Here is a 25,385-nt window from a genome sequence, read left to right as displayed (position 1 = left end):
TTTTAAGAGGGCTCCAGTTATAAATATCAAAGATGAAAGGCCAGCAAATACCTCCATTTCTTTTTATAGGTTGTTCATGCTTTTGCCAAGGCGCCCTTTCTGTGAGTCGTGACTCCTATTCCCTCATGTCTCCCCGGCAGAAAAGTGAAGGGTTTCAACTTGAGTCCTGAACTGAGCTAAGAGCCTAGAACAGGAGTGGAGAACCACCAGCCCAGGAGTCAGGTGTGGCCCCTGGGGCCTCCCTATCAAGCCTACGGCACCCCAAAGAGTTGTGGTGTTGGAAGGGACCCCAGGGAATCCTTTAGCTGTGATTCATGCATTGCAGACAAAGGGTTGGAGTAGATGACCTGATTCTATGAGTCCCACTTGTATGTTGTTGTTGTTTAGTCATTTAGTCGTGTCTGACTCTTTGTGACCCCATGGACCAGAGCATGCCAGGCACTCCTGTCTTCCACTGCCTCCTGCAGTTTGGTCAAACTCATGTTGGTAGCTTCAAGAACACTGTTCTCCTTGTGCCCTCCATCTTTCCCAACATCAGGGTCTTTTCCAGGGAGTCTTCTCTTCTCATGAGGTGGCCAAAGTATTGGAGCCTCAGCTTCAGGATCTGTCCTTCCAGTGAGCACTGAGGGCTGATTTCCTTCAGAATGGATAGGTTTGAACTTCTTGCAGACTCTCAAGAGTCTCCTCCAGCACCATAATTCAAAAGCATCAGTTCTTCACCGATCAGCCTTCTTTATGGCCCAGCTCTCACTTCCATACATCACTACTGGGAAAACCATAACTTTAACTATACGGACTTTTGTTGGCAAGGTGATGTCTCTGCTTTCTAAGATGCTGTCTAGGTTTGTATACTGGTATTTATTATTTAAAAGACATTTTATAAACTGATGAATTTAAAAAAGTCTCATAGCCTTCTAGTAATGATTTGGAACTTCCTACAGTGAAATGTGTGCCTTCTAATGCATGCATGTGAGCCACAGGGCCAGAGAGCCTATCACAACATGAAGTACATATGACTTAAGATGGAGAAAGCAAAGAAGAAGGGTCAGAAGTATTCACAGGGATGGTTGAATTCTCTATGGCTTTGTGTTTTTCTGTGGGTGCCTTTCTTTCTTGCAATCCCTCCAGAGGAGAAAACTGATGGTTGTTGTTGTTGTTTCACTTTACAGGAAAAAATGATCCAGAGAGAATAATAAAGCACCTCTACTGCGCTGCTGTCAAATTTACATCAGCAAGAGGGACTCAAAAGGCTGCTGGAAAGAATGGCACATAATACACACAAAGCCAACACCTTTTTTTTCTGTCCATCCTAATAATTGCTCTGATTTCTTTCTGCCACAAATTGCCACACTCCCAACTGGCCATATGTTTCTCAAAGGGACGGATTCAGAACAGAAGTGCATTGTGATTTGTGACAGAGGCAATGGCTTTCCCCCTCTTTCAAGCATCCCAAAGCAGACACTTTTCAGCTTCTTCAAATGCCTGTCTCTGCTTCTTGAACAACAACTTGGTAAATGGATGAAAATATTGCCACTTCTGTCAGCCTCAGTCTAAGGCTACAAATATCCATGGTTATTACTCATGAAGGGCACAACCAGGCTTCCAATAATAATAATAACAATAACAATAACAATAAATAATTTATTATTTATACCCCGCCCATCTGGGCGGTTCCCAATCAAGTGTTAAAAACAGTACAGCATTAAATATTGCAAACTTCCCTAAACATGGCTGCCTTCAGATGCCTATTAAAGATAGGATAGCTGCTTATTTCCTTCACATCTGAAGGGAGGGTGTTCCACAAGGTGGGCGCCACTACCGAGAAGGCACTCTGTCTGGTTCCCTGTAACCTCACTTCTCGCAATGAGGGAACCACCAGAAGGTCCTCGGCGCTGGATCTCAGTGGCTGAAAGATGGGGGTGGAGACGCTCCTTCAGGTATACTGGGCCGAGGCTGTTTAGGGCTTTAAAGGTCAGCACCAGCACTTTGAATTGTGCTCGGAAACGTACCACAATTGCACCACAATTTCCAGAAACAGGTCCACACTTGAAAACTCCATGTCCGAGTGTGTTTTTTGTTTCGTCCTGGCGTTTTACGTGGGGAAACCCGTGTTTTACTGCTGAATCCAAGCAAATGGCAATCTGTGGCTGTTTGCTCTGATTCAGTGGTAAAACACAGGGTTTTCATGAGGAAAGCGCAGGACAAAAAAATAAAAGCTTGGACACTGACTCTACATCCCGGACCTGTGTCTTAAAACACAGCACAAAAGGCAGTCTGAATGAGCCCTATACGAACATGGAATATTTGCTGTTGCTGCTGCTGCAGAAGGCTCAGATAGCTGTCCTGAACGGGAGGCAAGCATGGCAAAATCCTTGCATCCACAGGTTGCGGGGGAGGAAATTTTGATGGATGTTATGCAATTAAACTAACTGCAGAGACAATGAACACAAAAGGATCTGATTTGTATCTGGGGGAAAAACAGGTGGTGCAAAGTGATGAGGGAGACTGCAAGGAGTAGGTTTAAGCGATGGCTCCTGGATTTGATTTGTACCCAAATCAGTTGTGTAGCACATTTTTGCTGTTAAAGTTGCCTTGAACTGCTACAAGACAAGCAGAACTTCAGCAGGGAAAGCTCTTTAAGCGTGTAGGTGCAATAGCTGAGAAAGCCTTACTGGATGAATGTCAAACACGTTAGCAAAACACATCAGCTGTCTGCAAGCATCTGAAGGGTTGTCACATGGAAGATGGAGCAAGCTTATTTTCTGCCACTGCAAATGGTAGGAACCCAACCAATATATTCAAGTTACAAGAAAATAGATTCTAACTAAACATCAGGAAGAACGTTCTGACGGAGAGAGCTGTCCAAGGGAGCAATGAAGTATGCTGAAGCTGATTGTTGGAAGATTGTCAGGACAGATGAAAGAAAGGATTTCACATGCTGGATTGGAACAACAACAACAACAACAACAACAACAACTTGTTATTTATACCCCACCCATCTAGCTGGGCTTCCCCAGCCACTCTGGGCAGCTCCCAACAGAAGAAGAAGAAGAAGAAGAAGAAGAAGAAGAAGAAGAAGAAGAAGAAGAAGAAGAAGAAGAAGAAGAAGAAGAAGAAGAAGAAGAAGAAAGCAAATTATTATTATTATTATTATTATTATTATTATTATTTATTTATTTATTTATTTATTTATTTATTTATACCCCGCCCATCTGGCTGGGTTTCCCTAGCCATTCTGAGTGGCTAAAATATCGAACATTAAAAACTTCCCTTCAGGGCTGCCTTCAGATGTCTTCTAAAAGTCAGATAGTTGTTTATTTCCTTGACATCTGATGGGAGGGTGTTCCACAGGACAGGTGCCACTACCAAGAAGGCCCTCTGCCTGGTTCCCTGCAACCTCATTTCATGCAGTGAGGGAACAGCCAGAAGGCCCTCGGAGATGGACCTCAGTGTCCAGGCTGAACGATGGGGGTGAAGACACTCCTTCAGGTATACTGGGCAGAGGCTGTTTATGAAACCTACTCCCTGAGGAGGAAGTGATGGCCACCAATTTGGAAGGGATTAAAAGAGGGTGACACAAATTCCTGGAGGAGAGGGCTACCTATGGCTACTAGCCAGGATGGCTATGCTCTTCCTTCACAACGGAAGGCAGTAATGCTTCTGAATGGCACTAAGGACAAAATAGCAGCTTGTGGCACTCCATAAACATGAAAACTACTCTTTGGACACAAACCTGGAGGTAGAAACTGAGTCACTATAGCACAGAGCCACCAATGCCCACTCCACACTGTCAGGAGTGCGTGCAGGAGCCAGGCCCTGTGACTGGTAGGGCCTCGCAGGACTGGGGCCTTCCTGAGTTTGGCCTGGAAGGGCAAGGCGCAGCCGCACAGGTGAGGCTTGACAAAAGACTCGTAGAACCTGGTGGCAAGGGCCAGGAGGGGTATATAAGACCAGCATTTCCCTCTGGCTCTTTGCCACCGCAACACGCTACCCACCTAGCTGTGCTTTGGCTTCCTGACTCCTGGTTTCTTGACGCTCGGACTCTTGGCTTCCTGACTCCTGGTGTCCTGATTCATGGACTCTTGGCTTCCTGCCCCCTGGACTGCTGATTCCTGCATCCTGTCCTCTACCCTGGTCCCGACGTACCAAGCTGGGACTCCAACTGCCTATAACCCTGACTATGACACACACAGCCCAGAAGGATACCACGGGCAATAGTATCAAAAGTAGATGGGATATTGAGAAAAATGAGTAGAGCCAGTGTGGTGTAGTGATTAAGAGCAGTAGATTCGTAATCTGGGGAACCAGGTTCGCGTCTCCGCTCCTCCACATGCAGCTGCTGGGTGACCTTGGGCTAGTCACACTTCTCTGAAGCCTCTCAGCCCCACTCACCTCACAGAGTGTTTGTTGTGGTGGAGGAAGGGAAAGGAGAATGCAAGCTGCTTTGAGACTGCTTCGGGTAGTGATAAAGCGGGATATCAAATCCAAACTCTTCTTCTTCTTCTCTCTATAAAGGTCATAAATGAAGGCAATCAAGACTGATTCACTCCCCAAACCAGAACCCAGACTAGCATGGATTCAGATCATCACTTCCAACCAAGAATGACTACAGTTGTTCCACCATGACCCTCTGAATCGCCTTCCTAAAAACGGGGGTATTTCTGACCAGGTTATAGTAGTTAAAATCCACTGGGATGATGTTCCGGGCAGGTACAGGATTGCACTGCAAATCCAGTTGAGTACAGTGGTACTTATGTCCTACCAAACATGGAAAGGACAGGGCTATCAAGCTTATCCCTAGCTCTTAACTTCTACTACAAGACATATACACAGAATTGGATCGTTACATCTACCGACAAAGATGGCTTTGCTGGTCCCATGTCATTCCTGATTTAAATGGATTTTCTTGCTGTATGCATATTAATTTTTCATTGCGTCCTTTTTACCTGCCGCTAAGGAAACATGCACTGGAATAGAACCAGAACCAGCTGGTAGGATGCTTCCAAGATAGTATGAAAGGTATTTAAATGCATATGGCATGAGCAGAAAGGAAATACTGTGGGTCATTTGATTGGGGTAAAATGGTAGAGAAACACAAACTTTGTTACTGTATACTTAACATCCCACGTAACCTCATGAAAGCATGGGGGAAGGAGCAGGGTAGGAGGAACGGGAAGATCTTCAACACATTTGTGTTCCATGTCAGTCTTGTATGTTTTCATCCACATGTCTAATCCCATCCTATTTTCTGTGGACTTTTCTTTTTAAAAAACACAAAAAATGCATTTAAGTGGCACACATTTTGTATGCAGTGTTCCCTAAAACTCACATTTTATATGCACCCTCCTGCAAAATACTGATTTTTACCCACTTCGCTATGTGTTTCCTCCTAAAATCTGATTATTATTTTTTGCATGCATTTCCCCAATAAAATAGACATCTCCATCCATTTTTTAAACCAAAGCTCTCTCTCGAATTTAGGAGAAGTGCACAATCTGATTATTAACTGTGTCATGATCCACATATAAGTTGAGGAATCATGTAGTGGGTTGGCTTGCTTAAAATGTGGACCAAACCAAATTCTCCTTAATACTTACACTGCCTCCCTTCACATGCCCTGTTCTTCCCACCAGCTTTTTTCAGGGCAAGGGCCATATTCCCTTCTGGAAAATATTATGGGAGCCACATCACAAGGGTGGGCAGAGCCAGGTGCAAAATTGAGCAAAGGTTCTCTTTGTTTCAACCTCTGGCATTTGCATGGCTGGAAGGATGACAGTCATACCTCTGGCTCCACCCACATTTGCATCTGTCCCCGCCCACCAGTGCCATGGGGAAGGTTGTCCACAAGGGAGTCCAGTCTTTGGCCTCTCCACCACTAATCTATGCAGCAGAAAGAGTCACTTTTGTGGCAGAAAATCAAAGCCCATTTATATTCAGATGAGTCTGAATATTTATCATCAGGTATCCATGACAGGGTGGCGTGGTGGGTTAAACCACAGAGCCTAGGAGTTGCCGATGAGAAGGTTGGCGATTTGAATCCCCGTGACGGGTGAGCTCCCGTTGCTCGGTCCCTGCTCCTGCCAACCTAGCAGTTCAAAAGCATGTCAAAGTGCAAGTAGATAAATAGGTACCCCTCCGGCGGGAAGGTAAATGGTGTTTCCATGCGCTGCTCTGGTTCACCAGAAGCAGCTTAGTCATGCTGGCCACATGACCTGGAAGCTGTACGCCAGCTCCCTCGGCCAATAAACTGAGATGAGCACCGCAACCCCAGCGTCGGACACGACTGGACCTAATGGTTAGGGGTCCCTTTACATTTACCTTTATCCATGACTACTCTGAGAAAAAAACTCTGATGTTGGGTAAGATTGAGGGCACAAGGAGAAGGGGGCGACAGAGGACGAGATGGTTGAACAGTGTTATAGAAGCGACCAACATGAATTTGACCAAATTGCGGGAGGCAGTGGAAGACAGGAGTGCCTGGCATGCTCTGGTCCATGGGGACACGAAGAGTCGAACACAATTGATTGACTAAACAACAACAATCCATGACTTGCTGAATAGCTAATTGTTGTTGAATAGCTAACTTGTTGAATAGCTAAAATAATAATAAAACAAAAAACACAAACAAACTTGGGAAGACATCAGTGTTGTGCTCTTCTGATCATTCTGTTGGTGTGAGCATTTTTTATTACCAAATAGAACAGTCTCTCCTTCCCTCCTCACACATGCTGTTCTGGGTTTTCTCTCGAGTAGATTTAGGAGAAAAGGTGGGGAAGTCCTCTTACACTCATGGCACTGGCTTCTGCTAGTGTGCCAGGCTAGCTGAATCCACCCCAGTATGACTAGAGGATGTCTGTAGTTAAAGTTCTACAAAAGTGTTGACAAACTCTCCACTCACAGTTTGCCAGGTGGCGAACCTAGAGCTGCTTTCAGATTTCTCAACCCTGAAGACAATTACCTCTTTTTTTATCAAAAAAGGGGGGGGGAGGAATCATAAGACAGCTAGGAAACACTCCGTGATCCCATCAATATTTATGTATCTGACTCAGTAGCATCTGTGTATCTTACAAAGGGCCATCAATACAGGATATCAGCCTGTGTGACAAGTTACATTTTATTCCTGTCAACAGACAAAGATGTTCATATTTTCTCTGCTGGCACAGCACTCAATCTTTCCCAAACATGCTTGGCTGGGCCTGGGTCCAAAGATCTTCAAGACTGTATACTACTTCTGCACTTGGGTTTTTTCCCCTAATGGTCGCACCCTACAAGTCACCCACACAAATTTCCCAAGATCTGGGGGCCCTCTACACCTCCATGAGGTGCAAAAGCCTGGCTATTTTGAGCTTGTATATGAGAAGGGAATTTATAGAATTGGAAGGGGGAGAAGATCTTCTTGTTCTGTGGATTAGCTTTGTCCCCAGAAGAAATGGATACAAAGTGATTTGCCTTGGGTTGACTATAGGTTGACTATGGGAAACAGCGGGAGAAATCAAACACCAAGAAGACTTGGAGGAAAGAGGAGTTCAAAGCAAAACCTGTTTTGAGATGATCATCTGTTATGTACTGAGTTGAATAGGATCCAAAAGGCAGCAGTCTGATTGGTCCTAGAACAATACAGCAGTATGATTGGTCCGCAGGAGCCATCCAATCCAGCTCCAGGTAGAAATGAATCCTCAACCTGATTGGCCCATGGGAGAATCCCAGTATTAGCCAATCACGTGCGGCCCACTGTGTAAATAATGTATATAAAGCAGATATTTTGGGGGTTCATTCCTCACTACTATGAGCTGAATAAAGAGCATGAAATCCGCACTCGACTCTGAGTATATTTCACCAACAGAGAAACAAATAGAAGTGTGTGAAATGATGAATGTCAGGGAGAAGCTGGGTAGATAAGGAGCACTCACACTTTCCATTGTGGGTGCCCTTTGCGGGATCACACATGGTGCTACAATTCCCAGGGAACGTACTGGCAAACAGGGACTGGCCTGCCTCTCAGTGTTAATTTTTGGAGGTTCACGCCCAGCCTCAGTAATCAAATTTCTTGCTGGGAGGTGGGGCCAGCCCCATTTATAAATAGGAGGTGGAGCCGACAATAGCCAGGCAGTCGGCTCTGGAGATTCACCCTCCCTACCCTCCCTTTGTTTAATGTTTTCTTGTTTGAAGGTTAACTTTTTCTTCCTGTTTAGCAGGCACTGCTATGGTCTTTGACTGGTTGCTGTTGAAGGACTGGGAAGAAATTTTCCTGCATTGGCAGGTTTTGTCTTCCCCATAGCAATTCGTCACAACTTGGGCGGTTATGGCCTTGGGTGGAATCCTTTAGACTTTTCTTCCCTATGGGGGGGGGAGCGTGAAGTGGTGACTCACCCCTCTCTGGCTGCGATTCCAGGGTCCTCCTCTTAAAAGGATTATATATATGAGTGTCACTGGCCATACACTGAAAGGTTGTCAGTGAACTACCTGCATGTGAGGATATGGGCTTGGCTGTCTGCTACACTTACATCTCGCAGAGCACACCCATATCCCATTTACCCTGATGAGCCCCAGTTCCCGCCGGCTGGGGGGCTGGGAGGGATACACGCCCAAGGCCTAAGCCAAGCTCTTCCTACATTCAGAAGTTTAATAAAGTTGTGGCCTAATTTAATTCCTTATAACGTTGTCAGAGTCTTTATTCTTCCCTTATGATCCCTGGGGGCTGGGGCTGTCGCCACCTGCTCACGCAAAAGCTTCTCTTCCTCTCTCATCACGCGAAAACCCATAGACATGCAAGGAAGCTGAATGTTAGACGATTCAGGGCAGAGAAAAGAAAGGACTTAGACCAATCTATGGAGGAGAAAGGCATTGGTGGCTACTAGCTACAATGGCTATAATCTGCCTCCATGGTTGGAGGCAGCAATGCTTCAGTTTATATATATAGAACATGTTAGAAATGTCAGACAGTCCATTTTAGATGTGGCTCTGGATGGAGAGAGAAAGACAAGGGGAGAGAGAAGACTTCTAGTCTACTTTTCTTTCTGATATGCAAGTTTTCCACCTGCTGGGGACAGGCTTTTGATGTGGGGCTGACTTCACACTTACAGTCCTCCCAATTCTTTCTGAAGTGGTACAGTCATGCCCCTATTATACAACATCCTTTTGGCTAATCTCCATTTCCCTTGATTTTGAAAGGCTCACTGTGACTAGGCATAGTCAAATCAGACTATTTTTCTTCCTTGCATTAATCTGTTTTGTTGTTGCTGTTGTTTGAGTGGTTGGTTGGTTGGTTGGTTGATACACCACCACTCATCAAAAGATCTCAGGGCAGTTCACAAGACAAAAATGCAAGATGAAAGCACAAATAAGTAGTTGAAACAGAAACAGCAAAACAAGAACCCCTTCAACACAAAGCATTTACATGCACATTTCAAAATACGTTTCAAAACATATTTTTAAAGCCTGCAACTACAGTGGAACATTTGGGAAGTGTGAAAGCTAATGGATAACTAGGTTACAACCCACACATTAGATGAGGATACCAGGTATCAGAATCTGCAAAGAATCAAATTCCTCAGGCAGGCTTGAATAAGTAAATATAACTGAGAATGACACCTTTAAGATCTTCTGCCTAGTGACGCCATATCAGCAAGCTGATTGCAAGGGATGAGTTTTACATTGTAGATTATTTTCAATTGTACTGTAAGAGATGGAGAGAAGGAGATAGATGAGTTCATAAAATCTCAGCAATCAACCACTGACAATGAATCTGAATGCCAGCTTTTCCCTATCTCCTCTCGGGAGGTGATAGATGAATATTTGCTTCTGTTTCATCTGTAATCTTGTTTATGAGACAATCAAACTACGTGCCATGGGTTTGGGGAAGAAAGCTCTGGGTATTAAAGATGAGGATCATAATAATTGCCTGTAGTTTTAGCGTGGCAGGGGGAGGTATTTAGAACACAGAAGAATGTTTGAAGATGAGATTTGCATTCCTTAACTGCGACTGACGTACAGCATAGAAATCCAGACGCAAAGTTCTCTTCCAATTTGTGACTTCTGCTTGCAAAATTTGATGTGGAATTCCAACAGTGGAGCAGGGGATGGAATCAAGAACTCTCCATAAATTGTGTGCTGAGATGCCACCAATCAGCAGCGGGCAGAAAAAGAAGAAAATGTGGAAGTTGTTTGAAGATTGCGCATCTTTTGCGTGTCGAGGTCCCCAAGACACCCCAAATAAGAACACAATGACACTTGATTTTTGTTTAAGGTTTTTGGCATAATTTTGGCCACAACTTTATTAAAAATACAGCAATGTGAGTGGTTGCTTAGGCATTGGTAGCGGCTAACAGACCCCGCCCGGGGACAGCTCTGACATTCGCACCCCCCGCGAAGTCTCTCACCTGGGGAGAGAGACGGGACTGGGAACCATGCCTCACCTCTCCCCAGAATGCTCCCAGGGGCTTGCGTGGCCCTAGCCCCTTGCCAGGGGGTTCGGACAAAAGCATGGCGAGCCCCTGGGTTCCTTTAACGGAATACCCATGCAGCAGCAGCATTTTGGAGGGGCAGGCACAGCCAAATCCGTACCCCTCCACCAACCAATTCCCAAACCAATGCCTAACCGCAACCTTACAAGTTGTGACGATTTGCTACGCAGTAGGCAAAAACCAAATGGCACCAGCCAATCAGCCAAATGGACAAAATTCCTACCAGGCCCCTGCCCCAAAGCAGACGACCCCATGACAGGCATAGCAAGGTCAAGCAAACAGCCTAACATTAGGAAAGGGAGGGCGGGTGATCCGAAGCACGCAGTGAAAGAGGAAGCTCGTCACTGCGTGCAGTGTATTTAACAAACAGGGCTGTCAATCAATAAATGGCAACATATAAATCTCCCCAGTAACAGCCCACCCCTGCTTAAAGATGGCCAAACTCTTTTGCCCAGCAACCGTGAGGTGTCTTGTCAGCCCCCACCGCAAAGCGTGTTCTCCTTCATGGAGAGCACGTGTTGCGGTGGGGTCTGCTGAGCCACCCCTCTGTTACCAGGCAGGGTCTCTAAAGATGGCCTGGGGCAGTGATTGGTTCACTGGGTTGCTGGGGTAAAAGTTATGTTGCAATTTTGGTGGGAGGGGTAAAATGTTTAAATACTCTGCACGCAGCCTGGAGCTTTCTCTTTGCTGCGTGCAACGGATCACCCGCCCACCCGCCCTTGAGTAAGGGGTTGTTGCATTGACCTTGCTATGCCTGTCATGGGGTCGTCTGCCGTTGGGGCAGGGGCTTGGTAGGAATTTTGTCCATCTGGCTGATTGGCTGGGCTATTTGGTTTTTGCCTACTGCGTAGCAAATCATCACAACTTGCAAGGTTGCGGTTAGGCATTGGTTATAAATTGGTGGAGGAGGGGTTAGGATAGGCTGGGCCTGCCCCTCCATGGTTGATGCGGAAAGGGAATTCCGTTAAAGGAATCCTGGGGCTTGCCATCTTTTCGTCCAATCCCTGGAATGGGACTAGGGCCGGCAAGCCTTCGGGGAGCATGCGGATGAGAATTGAGGGTTTGTGACTCAGCTCCATTTCTCCCCGACTTGCTTTCCCCTGCACTGTCTTTCGGTGGTGCCCGGAAGTCAGTTCTGTCCCCAGGCGGGGGGACAGATAGTCTTAACCAATGCCTAAACAACCACTCACGGTTTTGTATTTAAATAAAGTTGTGGCCAAAATTATGCCAAAAACCTTAAACAAAAATTAAGTGTGCATTATGAGTTATTTGGGGGGTGGCTTGGGGACCTCGACACGCAACATGTGCTCTCCATGAGGGAGAACACGCTTTATGCAATGTGCGTGCCTGATTGATTTCCAGCCCCAACTAGGACTTCGCTCTTGTCTGCTCAAGCTGTATCTTTCCACACCATACATTGTATGTAGTTTGATACTACTTTAAACAATCATGGGGTTCCCCCCAAAGAATTCTGGGAGCTGTAGCTTGCTGGGAGATGTTAGCAGACCCCTGTTCCCCTCCCAGAGCTACAATTCCCAGAGTGGTTTAACAATCAATCCCTCTTCACAAGGAACTCTGCAAAGTGTAGCCGTGCGAAGGGAATCTGATATGAAGGGACTTTTCTCACTGCAGACCAGCATCCTCTGTTGGCTTGTCAGCTGTTTCAAATGTACAGCAGTGCTGGGAGCTCCCCCTGCTGGCAGGGAGGACAATTGATGCTATTACAGTGGTACCTCGGGTTAAGTACTTAATTTGTTCCAGAGGTCCGTTCTTAACCTAAAACTGTTCTTAACCTGAAGCACCACTTTAACTAATGGGGCTTCCTGCTGCTGCCGCGCTGCCGGAGCATGATTTCTGTTCTCATCCTGAAGCAAAGTTCTTAACCCAAGGTACTATTTCTGGGTTAGCAGAGTCTGTAACCTGAAGCGTATGTAACCTGAAGCGTGTGTAACCCGAGGTACCACTGTATTACATTCACGATTTTAGACTGGCTTTTGATATGCTAACAGAGCGTGTTTCTCTTCCTCCAAATTGCCTGACAAATAAGACAATATTATCTCAAGAAGACATAAACCCTCCTCCTCCTCACAGGAATACATAGATCAATCCCCATGAATGGAAAAGAATTGCATCTTCTTAGATGTACGCCCTTTCATTTAAAGGAGGAGGGGTTAAGAACCATCAACTCTCCATTTAGAAAGCAGCTTTTTTCACTAGTACCATTTTCCAGTTAGCATAAAGAAAGCCGCAGTTGCTGTGACTAATTAATACCAGTTATTAAGCCTCTATTCTCACTGTTTATCTTCCTCTAACAATGTCAGCTATCGGATGCAAACACACGTCGGAGTCCCATTGAAGAGCATTTCCGTCCTGATAGACGGGTGTCCTTCATCCATCTTGGATGGCTGCCAAGCCAGCAGAGAAGAAGATAAACCTTTCCAAATGCATTCCTTGGATATATATAGATTTCAGCATGTATTTCAAGCCGTTCTGCCACATTGTGTGACATTATGGCAACAGGAGTTTTATGTGCACAACATTTGATGGGATTGCATTGACATTCTGTATCAGTCGCACAATGAGAGCTAGATTGCCACTATCGCTAAGGTACAACGTAGACGCTCCAACGAACGAAATCTAGAGAATGCCATTGAGTGTTGTGCATAAAATAATCTCCAACTCGAACAAAACTACCCCCACCACCAAGCATGAATGTAGCACATGTTCTACAACTGCACAAACATAAGCCCCAGAGATTGCATATCAGCAAAGTATGTTTATTGTGCGATAGCACTAAGGCTGTATATTTCCCCCTGTGTGTAATATGAAAATTTTGCAATAAAAGCTGCACTTTGATACAGTTTGTATATCTGAAGGAAGCATTAGCATATTTCCTGGCGTAATGCAGTCAAACCATTAAATAAAATATAATCTTTAATGCATATTTTCCAGAACCATGCTTAAAAACTGTAGCAGTAAGTAGCACAGAGCCATAAAGTCTCCATCTCCTTCCCTCTCTTAAAATAATATATTCTATATCTTCAACAATGTATTTCTTTAAGGGAAATAAAATCAGAGGATTATTTAAGGAGAGGGTCATAACTCATTGATAGGGAAGCAGTGTGGTGTACTGTAGTACTTAAAGTGTTGTACTAGGACTGCAGAGATCCAGATTCTTTTTTTTATAAGTTAAATTTTATTTAACATAATTATTACAAAATACAAGCAAAATACATACAAATGCATACATACATATATTTTTCAGATAAGCACACATATATTTAAAAAACAACAAAAAAGAAAAAAGAAAGAAAAGAAAAAGAAAAAATAAGAAAAATTGGAAGAAGAAAAATTGGAAGAATTTCTTCCAAATTTATTCTACAAATATCTCAATAATAAAATTTCACTGTTTGACTTCCATCGCTTACGCTGCACTTCCTATATACATTTTAAACTAATTTGTATCTGTTATTCCATATTTTCCCCATACAATCTCATACAAATATTCTAATCAATAAGTTTTCTAAATCTTTCATAACTCTATTCTAAACGCAACCAATACCTTACATTTAATCCTTGTCTACATAAATAATCATTTAAACATTTCCATTGTTTCTGGATTATATTTTTTGGTTTTTGTACTGCACAGATCCAGATTCAAGTCCCCATTCAGTCATGAATCTCAGTTAGAAACTTTGGGCTAGCCTCTATTACGTCACCTAATCTACCTCACAAGGTTATTGTTAGGGTAAAATGGGAGCAAGAGCATCATGAACTCCTTGGAGGAAAGGCGGGCTACAAATGCAATCAACCAACGGATCAGTTCTTTGCTTGCAAATGGTCCCATGTTCAATCCAGTTAAGACTGTGGATGGCACACAGCCCAACTAGTTTAAATGTTATTTCCTCCATCCAGGAAACCCTGAGAAATTTACCGTATTTTTCGCTCTATAGGACGCACCGGACCATAGAAAACGGGGGGGGGGGGAATTCTCCCCCTCTCTGCTCAGCGCCCCTTCAATGAAGCGGCAGGAGAAACGGAGCCCCTTCCATTTCTCCTCCCACTTCGCTGAAGGGATGCTGCGCAGAGAGGGAAAACTGTGCAGCGCCTCCCCAGTGAAGTGAAGTGAAGCCTGGAGAGCAAGAGGGATCGGTGTGCACCGACCCCTCTCACTCTCCAGGCGGCTATCCGCAAGCCTTCGTAGTGCAGCGGGAACTCCTGCTGCGCTCCAAAGGCTTGCGGATAGCTGCCTGAAGTCCCCGGAGCGCAGCGGGCATTCGCGCTATGCTCCGGGGGCTTCAGGCTTCAAGCGGCCATCCGCAAGACTTCGGAGCGCAGCGGGAACTCCTGCTCCACTCCGAAGACTTGCGGATAGCTGCCTGAAGCCCCCTGAGCGCAGCAGGAGTTCCCTGTGCTCCGGGGGCTTCAGGCGGCTTCAGCGGAAGCAACACGAAGCCTCTGGAGCGCGGGGGGAGCTCTCCCTCTGCGCTTCGGAAGCTTCGTGTTGCTATCACTGAAGCCAAGGAGCCTGCATTCGCTCCATAGGACGCACACACATTTCCCCTTCATTTTTGGAGGGGAGAAAGTGCATCCTATAGAGTGAAAAATACGTTAGGTTATGTCTACATATTTGAAAGCACATGGCTTCCCCCAAAGAATCCTGGGACCTGTGCAGGGAACTGTAGTACTGTGAGGGGTAGACTACAGTTCATAGGATTCTTTGAGAGGAGACATGACTGCTAAAGAGCTCCAAATGTTCCATTCTGTGAAAGGGTGAGGGGCTTCTAAGTTACTTCTCAACACACTCACCAAACTGCAGCTCCCAGAATTCTTTGGGGGAAGTCCAACTGTTATAAAACTGATCCACATTTGGACACTGAAGAGCTATCATCTCCTTCCTTTTCTGTGCTTTACCAAATCTATTCCCACGCTTCTAACAAGTCAGAACTGGGGGGGGGGGGGGGATGAGATACTGATCTGACTCTTACCAGAGCTTCCCAGAGTTCAATTTTTGTACTAACTGGAGCTCCTGAAGTGTAACATCAGAAAGGATGGCATCAAGTGATCAGGCATAATTCACTCTGGTAGTAGCTACTGAGCAAGGAAGTCACCAGGAGAGAAACCTCACCGATGCATAAATTCGCAACAAGATTTGAGCTGATGACTATCTGTAATTGGATGTGATCCTGGAGGAAAATTACCTTCTGATCCATTCCAGGCTCCTGTATAGGCACCCTGCATGGAAACACCTCCTGGTGGAAGGAACAAACTTCTTCATTAAAACAACAACAACCCCATAAGGATAGATCTGAGCATGTTGGACTTCTCCAAGCCGATAGAACAGAAGAACAGAAGAACTACCTTGATGGATCTGACTAAAGGATGTCCAGATTGAGAATTAACCTCCACAGTCACTTGCTAACACACTGTTAAGACCATATTCATGGAAGGCAATCTTATTCGGCTACGAGTGATCACCAAGGAAGAACATCTAATTCATCATTCCCTTCTCAAGGTGGCCAACCAGATACCTGTGGGGAAGACACAAGCAGGATCTGGGCACAAGAGCACTCTCATGTCCTGTGGTTTCCCACAACTGTTATTCAGAAGTATTACTGCCTCCAGCTATGGACAAAGAGCATAGCCATCGTGGGTTGGAGCCCCCAACAGCCCCCTCCTCCATGAATTCATCTCGCCCTCTTGTGGAGGACATTCCTTGGGTGCCGGCCATGGTAGTGGGAGTCACGGGGCCCCATTTGTACCAGGTGGCCCTCGAGAACGGACGCTTGTGGCGCTGGCACATAGACCAGCTAAGGCACAGGGTTGGGGATTTGGACACTACCACTGTGCCCCCAACTGTGGCCCCAGCTCCGGAGCGGTCGCTAATGGAAGGCGAGGCTCCATGTACATCTTCCTCACAAACTGCAGGCATGGAGCCGAGCCATTTCAATGGGTCTGCCTGGCTCTCCAGAGACTCGGACCACTGCCGTGCCTCACCGTCCACCGAGTCCGCTCCTTAAACAGCAGCGGAGCCAGGGAACTCAGGCTCAATGCCACAATTGGTCACACCACAGTCGCAGCCAGAATCAGGCGGCCACCCAGACTCTGGTACTGGCCCTCAGCGGTCTGGCAGGGTTTCCAAGCACCCAGCTTATTTAAAAGACTATTTTCACTGGACAAACTGCACATGTAAAGCTGTATGGTGAATAGGGTAAATTAATATGTGATGGTGAGTCTTACGGGTGATATAGTTGATAGTGAAACAGTTATGCCTGCGAACTTGTAAAATTGGAATCGATATGCTTATGTGCCTTACTGAAACCAATAAGGGTATTGCTGTATGTAATGGAACCACTATGATTGTAACTAATGCCTTATCTCGGTGGGGAGGGGTGTTATGTATTGAAGTTCTCACCCTGGCCACCAGGGGTATTGTGTACCTCATGAGGAGATTTCACCCATCCCATATCCAAGAATTTCCTGATGAGTCTGCTGATTCTCCAGAGAGGAGGGGCGGTGTTCTGCTCTCTACTTATTCTGCTCCAGCACCACATCAATCAGTCAGTCAGTCAGTCAGTCAGTCAGTCAGTCAGTCAGTGTGTCGGAGAGAGAGAGACTGAGTGTTACAGATCGTGTGTAGAGATAAGGTTGCTGCTAAGAGCAGCTGCAGACACTCAGTGTAGTGCAGCATTCATTTATGCTTAGACCTCATTAAGCTCTGTATATAGTTGTATAATAGTTGTAGATAGAATAAAGAAGATATTCTACAGAGCTGCTCTCCGAGTCATTTATACTCTGCTATACTCTGCTGTACTCTGCTGTGCGACGACTGTCTTCTTGTTGGAGTGAATCCGGTGCTCACAACTCTAAGCTGTGAGTCCACAGCACTTTGACCTGTTCCTGTGCAGAAGGTGGTCTCTGGAAGTGCTACCCAGCTCGCCTAGCCCAGTCGGGGCTGAAGTGTATGAGTCCAGTTAGTGGCACTGACTCAAGGGCAATGCTGACACCTCAGGTTAAGTACTTAATTCGTTCCAGAGGTCCATACTTAACCTGAAACTGTTCTTAACCTGAAGCACCACTTTAGCTAATGGGGCCTCCTGCTGCCGCCGCGCCACCGGAGCACGATTTCTGTTCTCATCCTGAAGCAAAGTTCTTAACCTGAAGCACTATTTCTGGGTTAGCGGAGTCTGTAACCTGAAGCGTATGTAACCTGAAGCGTATGTAACCTGAGGTACCACTGTATATAGTTTTCACTCAGGTCCACCTCAGTTAATTTAGGCGGGAAACCCTGGGTTGTTGTTGTTACAGTGTTGACAGCCGGCTGCCTATAAAAGCAGGCCAGCTGAGCTGTTCAGTTCAGTTCCAGCTTACTATAAATAACCACTTGGAGAAATCTCTGTGTCGTCTGCTATGTCCACTCACAACTTAATAGTTGGTGGCCATCACTACCTCCTGCAAGGATGAGTTCCACAGTTTAACTGTGCGCTGCTACCTGAATTGGCCACTCTGTAAAGAATCCCACCCCAAAATAGCAGAAGTCCAGCAATGCCCCAAGGTTAAGGTGCTTGTCCTGAGGCAGAGATTTAATTTGCTGTTCTTGTATTCCACTGCTGCTTTAATTTCTAAATTGCTGAAGGATCAGGCTGGCTATGCATGCAATGTGTCCAGTGAAGGAAATAGGCTAATAGAAGATGGATTTCCCTTTGTTTGTTTTCTGGCCTACAAACGTGAGTCATCTTGTCACTATTGACTAAGAATTACCACATTATGGAAAGGTGGAGGGGGGGAATCTTTACAGGCCAGATTCCAGTATACTGTCATCCTAGTATTGACTCTCTTTTCCTGAAAAAAGACAATTACTTGAAGCTTTTTGATGTTCTCTAGATACTCCTTAATCCTCTCCTTTTACCCTCATATCTAAAGAGATCAGCAGCTACAACTGGGCAAGTGGTTACGTTTTATCAATGCTGAACTGAAAATGTTATTATAGTTATTGATTATTCCTTGAAATGCCAAGAAAGAGGGAGAGAAGGAAGGAGAGGATTTTGTTCCTAAGAATGGAGACGCTTGCTGACAGATCCTACCACCCATGCTAGATCACCATCTGTTTTTCAACAATGGCCATGAAGATGTTCCCAGAGTGGCCACTCATCATTTCCACAGAGGGCGACAGCTGCAGCCCCTCGTGCTTCTCCACCTTCATCCCCAGTGGTCAGAGCACACTCACCTGTCGCCCATTGTTGGGGAAGTCCCCTCCAACGGCGGTATTAAGGAGCAGCCTTCCTGCCAAAGAGTGAAACTTTGAATGAGCTAGTCGGAGGACAGTGTCTTGATGGCCAACAAGTATTAGCTGCTGCCTCCCTGGCCCCTTTCTGGGGAACTCTGGGAATTGTAGCTTTGTGGGAGGAAATGGGGACCTCCTTGCAACTCTCAGCAGCCTTAACAAACTACAACTCCCAGAATTCCCTGTTTTCTGGCTTACAACCTGCAGCTCCCAGAATCCCTTGGGGAAAGCCGTGACTCTTTAAAGTGGCATGATACTGCATTAAATGTCTTGCGTGACTGTGACCTGTGTGTGTCGTTTTCTCCACACAATTCACAATCCTGCAAGGCAGCTAACGTACTCTCCCTTAGTCATTTATTTTCCCAAACCAATAATAATAATAATAATAATAATTTATATCCCGCCCTCCCCAGCCGAAGCCAGGCTCCGAGCGGCTAACAACAGTAAAAGTAACACAGTTTACATAAAATCGCAATCTATTAATTGAAATACATTCTAAAATCAATTCAGAATCAAATTAATGGCAACCACTGGGCTAGAATTCTATGAGGATTACCAAAGGAGGGGGTCAGACTGTGCCTTGGCCAAAGACCTGGTGGAACAGCTCTGACTTGCAGACCCTGCGGAAAGATGTCAAGTCCCACAGAGCCCTAGTCTCTTGTGACAGAGCGTTCCACCAGATCGGGGCCACAGCCGAAAACGCCCTGGCTCTGGTTGAGGCCAGTCTAACCTCCCTGTGGGCCAGGACCTCCAAGATGTTTTTGTTTGAAGACCGTAAGGTCCTCCATGGGACGCACCAGGAGAGGCGGTCCCGTAGGTACGAGGGTCCGTATAGGGCTTTAAAGCCCCAAATACTTTACCACCTCACTTTATATAATGCAGACTTCTCCAACTTGGTGCTTTCCAGATGTTTTGGATGGCAATGATTCTGTGCCGAGGTGTGGCAGGGCTGCTTTATGGGAGGCACAGAGCAGAACTCTGACGTTGCATCAGCAACAGCCAACTTTAGACTGAGCCCTCTCCAGGAGCAGAAGCTTGGCGCCAGCGGAAAACTCTGCCTTCGCTATTATTGGAATAGAGGTGAAATTGGTAATGATATGTTGGGCTAAATATATTGGACATAATATACAATTAGAAGAATGGGAGAGGTTATGGAATGAAAGTATTAACTTTACAACATGCAGTACGCTTAAAGAAAAATTTATGAAAATGATGTATAGGTGGTATTTAACACCAGTTAAGGGACATGGGTGGTGCTGTGGGTTAAACCACAGATCCTAGAACTTGCTGATCAGAAGGTTGGCGGTTGGAATCCCCGTGACGGGGTGAGCTCCCATTGCTTGGTCCCTGCTCCTGCCAACCTAGCAGTTCGAAAGCACGTCAAGTGCAAGTAGATAAATAGGTACTGCTCCAGCGGGAAGGTAAACGGCGTTTCTGTGCACTGCTCTGGTTCGCCAGAAGCGGCTTAGTCATGCTGGCCACATGGCCTGGAAGCTGTACGCCGGCTCCCTCGGCCAATAAAGCGAGATGAGCGCCGCAACCCCAGAGCTGGTCACGACTGGACCTAATGGTCAGGGGTCCCTTTACCTTTACCTTTTAACACCAGTTAAGCTAGCCAAAATGTACAGAACAAAAAATGAATGTTGGAAATGTAAGGAAAAGGAAGATACTTTTGACCATATGTGGTAGACGTGTAAAGAGGTAAAGCTTTCTGGGAAATGATATATAATGAGTTAAAGAAAATGTTTAAAAACACTTTTGTTAAAAAAAACAGAAGCTTTTTTATTGGGTATAGTGGGTAGATAGATACCGAGACAAGATAAAAAAATAATGTTCTTATATGCAACAACTGCGGCAAGAATTTTGTAAGCCCAAAGATGGAAAGAACAGGAGTTACCAACAAAAGAAGAATGTCGGGTGAAGCTGATGGACTTTGCAGAACTGGCAAAACTGACGGGAAGAATCCAGAACCAGCGAGACCAAGCATTCCAAAAGGACTGGAACAAATTTATATTATATCTGAAAGACGACTGTAAGCAATTAACATCACCAGCAGGGTTATCTGAAGATTTGTAAGATGAAATTGCTACCTATTCAGGTTGAGTAATGTAATATTTTAGGTAATGATATAACAAGGATGGGAAATGAAACGAATTGTAAAGATGTAAAGTTTAATTTTGTAAACCATCAGACGGGAGGGAGGGAAGTCGTTAGGCTCAGTCGGGCCGAAGAGATAAAAAAAGAGGGTATGATGTTACATGTCAGGGAACTGTCATCGGAAGAACCGGTGGTGCAAGGGCTCCCAGAGGTTGAGAGAGACTTATCAGCGGAGGAGGGAACCAGCAGGGGGAGAGAAAGAGCTCCAAGGGAAAGTGAGTCGGAAGAATGGCTCAGAGACAATTCCAGCGAGAACAGCGGGGAGGTTTCAGGACCTCCTATAGGGACACCCACTCCTCGCCGGAAACTGTCACGCAGAGAGTCCAGAAGACGTGTTTCCGTTAAGGAGCTTTTATGCTGGAAGAAATTCCGTAAACGCCCACTGTCGGATTCTGCCAGCGACTGACGGAGCCATGCTTATGGAGCTCCGTTACAGACAGTGGTTTGTGGACTTAGCCAAACACTGAGGGACTAGGAACTTTACGCACAAGCAGCTCAACATCCCATCACATTACATAATGTGATTATATGTAAAACCAATAAAAATCATTTCTATATTAAAAAAAGAAAACTCTGCCTTTGCTGAAAGGTGCCACTTCAAGAAATCTTTGACTCTGACAGACCTGAGTAGGCTTTGGTTGTGTGTGCTTGGATACTGTGATGGAGTCCTCTGAGCAATTCAACATCCTCTGTAAGCCTGGGTGGCACTTGTCAGAGATAACTTCTGGGTCTAGCCCATGGGTAGGCAAACGAAGGCCTGAGGGCCAGATCAAGCCCAATAGCCTTCTAAATCCTGCCTGCGGACGGTCTGGGAATCAGTGTGTTTTTACATGAGTAGAGTGTGTCCTTTTATTTAAAATGCATCTCTGTGTTATTTGTAGGGCATAGGAATTCATTCATTATTTTTTTTCAAAATATAGTCTGCCCGTCCCCCCACAAGGTCTGAGGGACAGTGGACCAACCCCCTGCTGAAAAAGTTTGCTAGCCCCATGTGCAATTTCCCCTCTGACTCAAATTCCTCAACATTACCCTCTGAAGAAGGTATGTCTGACCCCAGGGTTATGACAACAGCTTCCATCACCCACAGCCAACACAGAATTGTAGACCGAAACATCTGGAAGGCACAAAGTTGAAGACTGTTTGTGGCATACTTTAAGCTCTGCACCATTTTAAGTGCATACCCTGAGACTACATTCCCCCCCCCCCAATGATATATTCAAAATACGCCCATATTTGCCAGTGATGCAAACCGATATTTATCCCCCAGCCATTCAAATGTTGTTGAAAATTGAGAAGTGCTCTTGTCAGCGGATCGCCCTGTCAGAGGAGAAGCTACACTACTGTAAAACCCACTTAAATGTTTGCATCCTGTAATATTATATCTCTGATGTTTTCATAGGTCTGTATTTGCCAGCAATACAAACTAGTCTTTAATCTTCCAGCCATCAATATGACATTGAAATGTCAAGAAATGCTACCGTCAGCATGTCTCGGGGAAAAAAAAGCGGAAAGGAAGGCTGGGGAGGAAAAATGGAAATGACTCAAGAAAAAACACGCCAGCGTCTGGTTGTATGCTTGAAAACAACAAAGCATCTTGGGGCACTTTAAAGACAAACCAATTTATTATGGCATGAGCTTCTGTAATCTACAATCCACCATATCAGATGTAAAGGCATGGTTTGGGGAAGGAAAAAAACAAAATCAGAGGGAAATAAAAAGCAGAAAATTACAGGCAATGAAAATTACTTAACAGTGGTAATTCACCAAACAGGTATTTCTGGTACAGGCATCCTGTCATTAGTAATTGGCAATATTAACAAATATTCAATGTGCTGAAAATCCTTTGTTTCAGTTCAATTCCTGAGTGATGGCATTGAAGTGTGCATGGCTACTCCTCAGAAACAGCTGCAAACTGCAATTTGTTCTTCTTTACATCTTTTGAGTGGGTTTCCTATGTGTTTGTGCTGTGCCTTGGAAGAGGGTACAACTTTGCAGTAACATTTCTTAGGGCTAATCCAAATCCTGGTCTCCCTGGATTTTTAACATTTGGGAAGGTCCTTGAAAAAGAAACACCCAAATATTGGGAGATACTGAAGGAAGGTAGGTGTGTAGGCTGGGGGGTTGTGAACATTTAGATTCCATCAACGGTATCTCCAAAAAAAGAGTATCCATGCAGAACTGCAAAAAATGCTAAAGATCTCTTTCAATAAAAAACCAGATGCCTACCACCTGGGAATAGCAGATTTGGATATTCCGCAAAAGAGGAAGGGTATCTTTTTACATGGACTGCGGCAGCAAGAGTTCTGATCGCGGCAAAATGGAAGAGTAATGAAATCCCCTCTATACAAGATTGGATCCAAAAGCTGATAGAATATGCCGAATTAGATGGTCTATCAGAAAAAAATAAAGAATAAATAAAAAAAAGGAATTTGTTTCAAAATGGGAGGTTTTCAAAGAATATCTGAAAAATAAATATAGTAGTTTAAATTATGTTGCAGCATTCGAGGAACTTCAGTAATAGTTGCAAGGTAGATATAAGAAATTAGATATATTAAGAAAAAGTTTAATTATGATAAAAGTGTGTATTGGCAATAAGTAACATGAAATCGAAATATGGAATAGAAGGGAGGTTGGGTCTTTAGTGTTAAGACCAATATGTGTTTTATTGTTTGCTTAGAAAATTATGTGTCTATGGTTATTCCTGTGTGCAATTTGGTATTTGTGTTTTTTTCTTTTTTCTTGGTGTATCAATAAAAACCTTTTTTTAAAAAAAGGTATCTCCAAAAAAAATTACACATCACTTGGGAAAACAGGTGAATTAATGTCAGTGACTGGAAGAAGCAAAGATCACCAGTGTTGAAGCAATGATTCTTCAACATCAACTTCGTTGGACTGCTCATGTTGTGCAGATGCCTGATTATTGTCTTCCAAAGCAATTACTCTATTCCGAACTTAAAAATTGAAAGCGTAGTGCTGGTGGTCAACAAAAGAGGTTTAAAGACTGTCTCAAGGGAAATCTAAAAAAATGTAGTATAAACACCAACAAACTATAAACGCCAGGCAAATCTAAAAATAAAATAAAATGGGAACAACAACTGGGAAACACTGGCCTGAGAGCGCTCCAATTGGAGAGCAGCCTTTACCAAAGGTGTCATGGGCTTTGAAGACACTCAAACTCAGGACAAAAGGGAGAAATGTGCTAAGAAGAAGGCATGCTTGGCAAACCCTCACCATGATCAGCTCCCATCCGGAAACCAATGTCCCTACCGTGGAAGGACGTGTGGACCCAGAATTGGCCTCCACAGTCACTTGCGGACTCACTGTTAAGACCGTGTTCATGGAAGACAATCTTTATATATATATATATATATATATATATATATATATATATATATATATATATAAAATAATAATTTTTATTAAGATTTTTATTTAAGATTTTCATGGAAGACAATCTTACTTGGCTACGAGGGATCTCCAAAGAAGAAGAAAGAAGAAGAACATTTAGAAAGGGCCCACTAGAATTTGCACATCATATCACAAGATGTGCAAAGGGCTCCTTTCTTGTTTGTTCCCTTTCTTTTCCAACTTTAAAAGTGGAAGTGCACCGCTCAGCTGAACACCTGCCAGCAAGCTGGCTCCTGTACACTTTGTGCATTGCAAATAGTTCTTCTAATGCCCCAGGGAATCTCCTGCAGGAGGGCACAGTGTGTGTGTTGCAGAGAGGTGGAGGGAAGATTGCTTTGCTTTCAAATGCAAACTTTGGCGGATGGAACCAATTAGGCTCCCTCAACTGGCAAAAAAAAAAAAAAGCAAAACAAAAACTAATGCTATTCTAGGCTGCATCAACAGAAGTATAGTGTAGTGCCACTCTATTCTGCCTTGGTCAGACCACACCTGGAATATTGTGTCCAGTTCTGGGTGCCACCATTTAAGAAGGATGTTGACAAGCTGGAATGTGTGCAGAGAAGGATGACCAAGAAGATCAAGGATCTGGAAACCAAACCTTAGGAGGAACAGTTGAAGGAGCTGGGTATGTTTAGCCTGGGGAAGAGGAAACTGAGAGGAGACATGATAGCTGTCTTCAAATTTCTCAAGGGCTGTCTTGTGGAGGATAGAACAACCTTGTTTTCTCCTGCTCCAGAGGCTAAAACTTGAACTAATGGATTCAAGTTACAAGTAAAGAGATTCCAACTAAACATCAAGAAGAACTTTTCGACAGTTGAACTGACTCCCATGTGAGGTTCTGAACTCTCCTTCCTTGAATGTTTTTAAGCAGATGTTGGATGGCCATCTCTCATGGATGCTTTAGCTGAGATTCCTGCATTGCAGGGGGTTGCCTATATGACCCTCAAAGACCCTTCCAACTCTATGATTCTGTTATTATGGTTCTTGAAAAGGGGAATGCAGGATCAACAGATTGTCCCATGCATTGAAATGGCTAGTTACAACTAGTCCACTGATGGGAAGAGGGCAATGCA

Source organism: Podarcis filfolensis (genome assembly GCF_964270895.1).
Source record: "Podarcis filfolensis genome assembly, chromosome: 3".
NCBI lineage: Eukaryota > Metazoa > Chordata > Lepidosauria > Squamata > Lacertidae > Podarcis > Podarcis filfolensis.
The sequence above is the reverse complement of the archived record's forward strand: the minus strand, read 5'-3'. Positions refer to the sequence as shown.